Genomic DNA, 6,565 nt, shown 5'->3' with positions numbered 1-6,565 from the left:
TTGCACACATCTCAGAAGGGATTTTGATCCACTCCTCTTTACAGATTCTCTCGAAATCCTTAAGGTTTCTTGGCTGTTTTTTGGCAACTCAAAGTTTCAGCTCCCTCCAGAGATTTTCTATAGGATTGAGGTCTGGAGACTGGCTATAGGCCACTCTATAACCTTAATGTGCTTCTTCTTGCGGTGAAGTCGTCCTGTACCCTTAGCAGAAAAACAGCCCCAAAGCATAATGCTTCCACCTCCGTGCTTGACTGTAGGGATGGTGTTCTTGGGATCATAGTCAGCATTTCTCATCCTCCAAACACGGCGAGTCGAGTTAATGCCAAAGAGCTCAATTTTGGTCTCATCTGACAACATCAATTTCTCCCAAGCCTTCTTTGAATCATTTAGATGTTCATTGGCAAACTTTAAACGGGCCTGTACATGTGCCTTCTTGAGCAGTGGGACCTTGCGGGTGCTACAGGATTTTAACCCATTGTGGCGTAGTGTGTTACCAATGGTTTGCTTAGTGACTGTGGTCCCAACTGCCTTCAGATCATTAACAAGCTCCTCCTGTGTAGTTCTGGGCTGATCCCTCACCTTTCTCATGATCATCCTTACCCCATGAGGCGAGATCATGCATGGAGCTCCAGACCGTGTTCGATTGATGTTTGTTTTGTATTTCTTCCATTTCCGAATAATCGCACCAACAGTTGTCTCTTTCTCACCAAGCTTCTTGCTGATGGTCTTGTAGCCCATTCCAGCCTTGTGCAGATCTACAATCTTGTCTCTGACATCCTTTGACAGCTCTTTGGTCTTGCCCGTGGTGGTGGGAGAGGTTGGAATGGAAGATACAGATTGTGCGGACAGGTGTCTTATACACCTAACGAGCTGACATTAGGAGTAACTTCTTAAAGTGGCAGGACTAATCTGTGTTCCACATGGGCACATAACCAGTCTGTGGGAGCCAGAATTCTTGCTTGTTGGTAGGGGATCAAATACTTATTTCACTCACTGAAATGCAAATCAATTTCTAACCTTTATATAATGTGTTTTTTCTGGATTTTTTGGTTGGTATTCTGTCTCTATCCATTAAAATAAATCTACCATAAAAATTACAGACCCTTCATTTCTTTGTAGGTGGGCAAACTTACAAAATCAGCAGGGGATCAAATCAATATTTTCCCCACTGTATGAATGTATAGCTGTGTGAATAAGAGAGTGAGGGAGTCTATGGTTTAGCCAAGAGCTTATTAATAATAGCACCCTGTGTGAAGATGTCGTCAATTGGGTTTTAAATTACTCATAATTTTCACTGGGACCCTCATATGACTCAAGTGGAGTTAGATTTGAACAGAGAATGGAATCATTGGCTAACAGACTGATGAAATATAATTGTAATGATTCATACGCCTTCTACAAAAGCGCTTCTGCTTGTTAATTTAAGTGTGCTTTAGTTTAACAGCGATCTTGTGACTCCAGACCATTTTGAAGATAGCAGGATTTGCTATAGGATGCTGCCATCTTCAGGACTACAGAGGCACTACAAAAAGTGTGATAAATGTGGCTCAAAGTCAGCAGAACATGAAACAGTCAACAGATAATAAATACTTTAGTATTAAAAAGATACACAAATGTACTTTTTCCACTGTTAAAAAGTTTTTCCTGCCAAAGCCAGTTTTTTTCCCCCGAAAATATGTATAAAATGAAGACTCCACATCAAACCATAGAATTGACAGAGAAAAAAGAAAGTTTGTGCACATTTAAAGGAATATTTCACCCACAAATGAAAATTTGCTGAAATTTTGGCCAGAAGCAATGGTTTAAACTAAAGTTCATTGTAACAGTTTTACAATGAACAAACAAACTCATCAACATCTTTGATGGCCTGAGTGACTAAATTAATATTTTTTTTGGGAATATTCCTTTAAGAGTGTTTGAAAATTGCTGCTATATTACAGGATGGGTTCGGGGTACCACCACACTAAGCCAACATATACTTTTTAAAGGAAATTAAATAAAAATTTAAAAGGTTAAAATTCCATGACTTCACATATTAACAACAGAAACGTTTCTTTATGTAGGCTACAACTAATAAATAAAAGACAATTCACACTAATGTATGCTATTCTATCATTATTCACTCGCTAAAAAAAACTCAATACATTTCTAAAACTTAAGCCTGAAACTCTGACATTTCGTTTTTAGCATTTAATTAATTTAGACCTAAATTAACATGTTGTGGCATGTTCTCATTTTTCATAAAGTGCCGGTTTGAATATGAAGAAAAGTATATATATTTTTTAATCAATTTAATTAAATTACAATGGTTTAACTTGGACATCAAACTTCACTTCGGTGTTTCTCACACAAATCTAGCTACTATAGCCCTCAGAAAACTCAAGTTAACAGTGCAATCATATGAACAATTTTTCATTTTGTCTTCCATGCAAAACATCTAGCAGCAAACACTCTTAAAATCAAAGGTTGTTTATTGGCATTGATGATTTAACTCTTTCCCCGCCATTGACGGGTTATCTCGTTTTTTACAAGAAAACGCTTCCCCGCCAAAGACGAGTTTTTACGGCTTTCTGTGTTTTCACTGTTATACACTAGGGGGCGCTATTACGCATCTTCTGAACGAGTACAAAACCTCCCGAACAAAAACACATGTGAACGGGACGGAGAAACGAGCGATCTCTTATGTAAACAGATGCATATAATGCGATCATCAGCAACATACAGCATATAAATGAAAACTGCATAATGTTATGGAGTAAAATGTTGATCCAGGAAGTGGTATATGTCTGTGCAAGCTTTGGAGGTGTTGATGGAAGCGATTTACTGGATTTATGCTTTGATAATCGTACTGGATATTATCCAGATGTAGTTTTTGATAATTTGATTTTCTCACCTTTTTGCTCAAAAGTATGCATTTTTATGAAACCTACCTATATTCAAGTGTTGATAAAAAAAAAAAGAATGCTTTAAGCTAGAATAAAACTGATTTTTTTTGTTTGTTTATTTAAAGGTAGATGCTCTGATCTTTATTTTGCTGTATTGCATATTCAAATATTCATACAGAAAAATATACAGGAGGCCATCAAATTGGTGGCTGGCAACTTTTTTCAAAAATGCTGGCGGGGAAAGAATTAATAAAGAACCTTTAACATCCACAGACCACATTCACCCAAAATGGATCTTCTATGCTATTGCAGCAAAACCCCCCTTTTAGAGCTTTTTTTTTTAATTTTTTATAAGAGTGTGTGAGTGAGTAAATAACTGAAAGAACTGTCATTTTTGGATGAACTATTCCAGGGGTAGAAAAAACCTCACCTGCCTATAGCCCTGGTAATCCTGAAGACATTGATTAGCTTGTTCAGGTGTGTTTGATTAGGGTTGGAGCTGAACTCTGCAGGACTGCGGCTCTCTAGGACCGAACATGCCTACCCCTGAACTATTTCTTCAGAACATAAATGTACTTCTGTATTGTTTGTGAAATGATGACATCTACTGGACACTTGGGAAAAACACTCTACTAGTTAGGTAATGAAAAAAACCCGAAGAAAACCAGACTAAAGTTTAACAGAATAATTTTTTAAAAAGTCTCTACCACTTGGAGGCAGCATCAGACTTGGTTAAACAGTGTTTTGTACATTCCTCCAGCTGGTATGAAAACTGCATTTGAAGCCATGCCACGCACCATTGCATTTTGAAGTCAGACATAAAAAAAAACAAAAAAAAAAGTACAATGCAAGACACAGAGACAAGTTAACACCGAAAGTTCAGTTCCAGCTTGTTACATAATTACACCAGTTATCTTTGTCGTTAAGGTAAAGTGGGCCACTGAGAAGCCATGCACATGTTTTTCTCACAGATAAAGGGCTGAAAACCCCACCCTGAGTCTCTATAAAAAGACAAGAGTGCAGTCCTGCGTCTCGAGTGGGTCGGGGGGGATATGGACCCCATGGTTCATATTCACAACTATCACTATTTCTGTACTGATAGAGGAGGTTAACACCAGCTCATCATGTGTGAACGCTCTCATATGTATCTGTACAAACTGGATCACACATTTGACTTTGTATGTATGGGTATGTAGGCCTATTTGTAACGTGCAGAAGTTTGCACGTGTGCGTGAGTGATTTCGTCCATGCACAAGTGTCAGTTTGTTTCTGTAGGCCTACACTAAGACTTTCCACTATTACACAATTAAGTCACTCCCACCACTTAACCTCCAGCATCATCCCGACTCTACACAATTTCCTAATCAACCTTTTTTTTTTTTTTTTTTTGATGAAAGGCCCACAGCCATGCTCATACAGTCAGCTCCTTGAAGTGGAGCCCATGGTTGAAGAAACGGTCTGAGTTACCAACTAACAGCACATACAAACCACAGTCTTCATACTGTATGCTCACCACAAATCAACTGTTCTTTTATATTTAATATTGTCATTATTTATGAACTTATCGTCATCATCGAAAGCAGAGAGGGCGAATGAGCAATAATATTCAACATTGAATCACGTGTGAATGGGATGCCATAAGATTCAACATCTAGCCACTTAAGTGAACTCGGTTCATTTAACTTAACTTACTATCTGAACTGTGTGTGAGTCAAATAATCTGCATTTGGGGTTTGTCTTAAGCCTCTGCAATTATTTAAGTCTTAAATGAGCTATTTCACATTTTATAGATGCTACACACTTCAGGAAAATGAAAGATTAAAGTTTAAAATGGCCAGTTGACTAAATGTACAACTTGAATGCTCACCTTTCAAACAGTAGCCGACGCAGATGACGTCACCGGAAGATTCCCAAACTATCAATTACTATCAGTTTGTTTCTACCTGATGGTTTTACTCCCGTACAGTCAAGTTTACAAATCTTTTGTGTATTGTTCAAGTTAATCATTAAAATGAATAGCCTCAAAACAACAATGCAAGGCCTCATGAGGGCTAGTAGGTGGTTGCATATACGTACAGTGGGGAAAAAAGTATTTAGTCAGCCACCAATTGTGCAAGTTCTCCCACTTAAAAAGATTAGAGAGGCCTGTAATTTTCATCATAGGTATACCTCAACTATGAGAGACAAAATGAGAAAAAAAAAATCCAGAAAATCACATTGTAGGATTTTTAAAGAATTTATTTGCAAATTATGGTGGAAAATAAGTATTTAGTCAATAACAAAATTTCATCTCAATACTTTGTTATATACACTTTGTTGGCAATGACAGAGGTCAAACGTTTGCTGTAAGTCTTCACAAGGTTTTCACACACTGTTGCTGGTATTTTGGCCCATTCCTCCATCCAGATCTCCTCTAGAGCAGTAATGTTTTGGGGCTGTCGCTGGGCAACACAGATTTCCAACTCCCTCCAAAGATTTTCTATGAGGTTGAGATCTGGAGACTGGCTAGGCCACTCCAGGACCTTGAAATGCTTCTTACGAAGCCACTCCTTCGTTGCCCGGGCGGTGTGTTTGGGATCATTGTCATGCTGAAAGACCCAGCCACATTTCATCTTCAATGCCCTTGCTGATGGAAGGAGGTTTTCACTCAAAATCTCACGATACATGGCCCCATTCATTCTTTCGTTTACACGGATCAGTCGTCCTGGTCCCTTTGCAGAAAAACAGCCCCAAAGCATGATATTTCCACCCCCATGCTTCACAGTAGGTATGGTGTTCTTTGGATGCAACTCAGCATTCTTTCTCCTCCAAACACGACAAGTTGAGTTTTTACCAAAAAGTTCTATTTTGGTTTCATCTGACCATATGACATTCTCCCAATCCTCTTCTGGATCATCCAAATGCTCTCTAGCAAACTTCAGACAGGCCTGGACATGTACTGGCTTAAGCAGGGGGACACATCTGGCACTGCAGGATTTGAGTCCCTGGCAGCGCAGTGTGTTACTGATGGTAGCCTTTGTTACTTTGGTCCCAGCTCTCTGCAGGTCATTCACTAGGTCCCCCCGTGTGGTTCTGGGATTTTTGCTCACAGTTCTTGTGATCATTTTGACCCCACAGGGTGAGATCTTGCGTGGAGCCCCAGATCAAGGGAGATTATCAGTGGTCTTGTATGTCTTCCATTTTCTAATAAGTGCTCCCACAGTTGATTTCTTCACACCAAGCTGCTTACCTATTGAAGATTCAGTCTTCCCAGCCTGGTGCAAGTCTACAATTTTGTTTCTGGTGTCCTTTGACAGCTCTTTGGTCTTGGCCATGGTGGAGTTTGGAGTGTGACTGTTTGAGGTTGTGGACAGATGACTTTTATACTGATAACGAGTTCAAACAGATGCCATTAATACAGGTAACCAGTGGAGGACAGAGGAGCCTCTTAAAGAAGAAGTTACAGGTCTGTGAGAGCCAGAAATCTTGCTTGTTTGTAGGTGACCAAATACTTATTTTACCGAGGAATTTACCAATAAATTCTTTAAAAATCCTACAATGTGATTTTCTAGACTTTTTTTCTCATTTTGTCTCTCATAGTTAAGGTATACCTATGATGAAAATTACAGGCCTCTCTCATCTTTTTAAGTGGGAGAACATGCACAATTGGTGGCTGACTAAATACTTTTTGCCCCACTGTA

Source organism: Sinocyclocheilus grahami, unplaced genomic scaffold (assembly GCF_001515645.1).
Source record: "Sinocyclocheilus grahami isolate Dianchi unplaced genomic scaffold, SAMN03320097.WGS_v1.1 scaffold1252.1, whole genome shotgun sequence".
NCBI classification, from domain to species: domain Eukaryota; kingdom Metazoa; phylum Chordata; class Actinopteri; order Cypriniformes; family Cyprinidae; genus Sinocyclocheilus; species Sinocyclocheilus grahami.
This window is presented reverse-complemented; position numbering follows the sequence as displayed.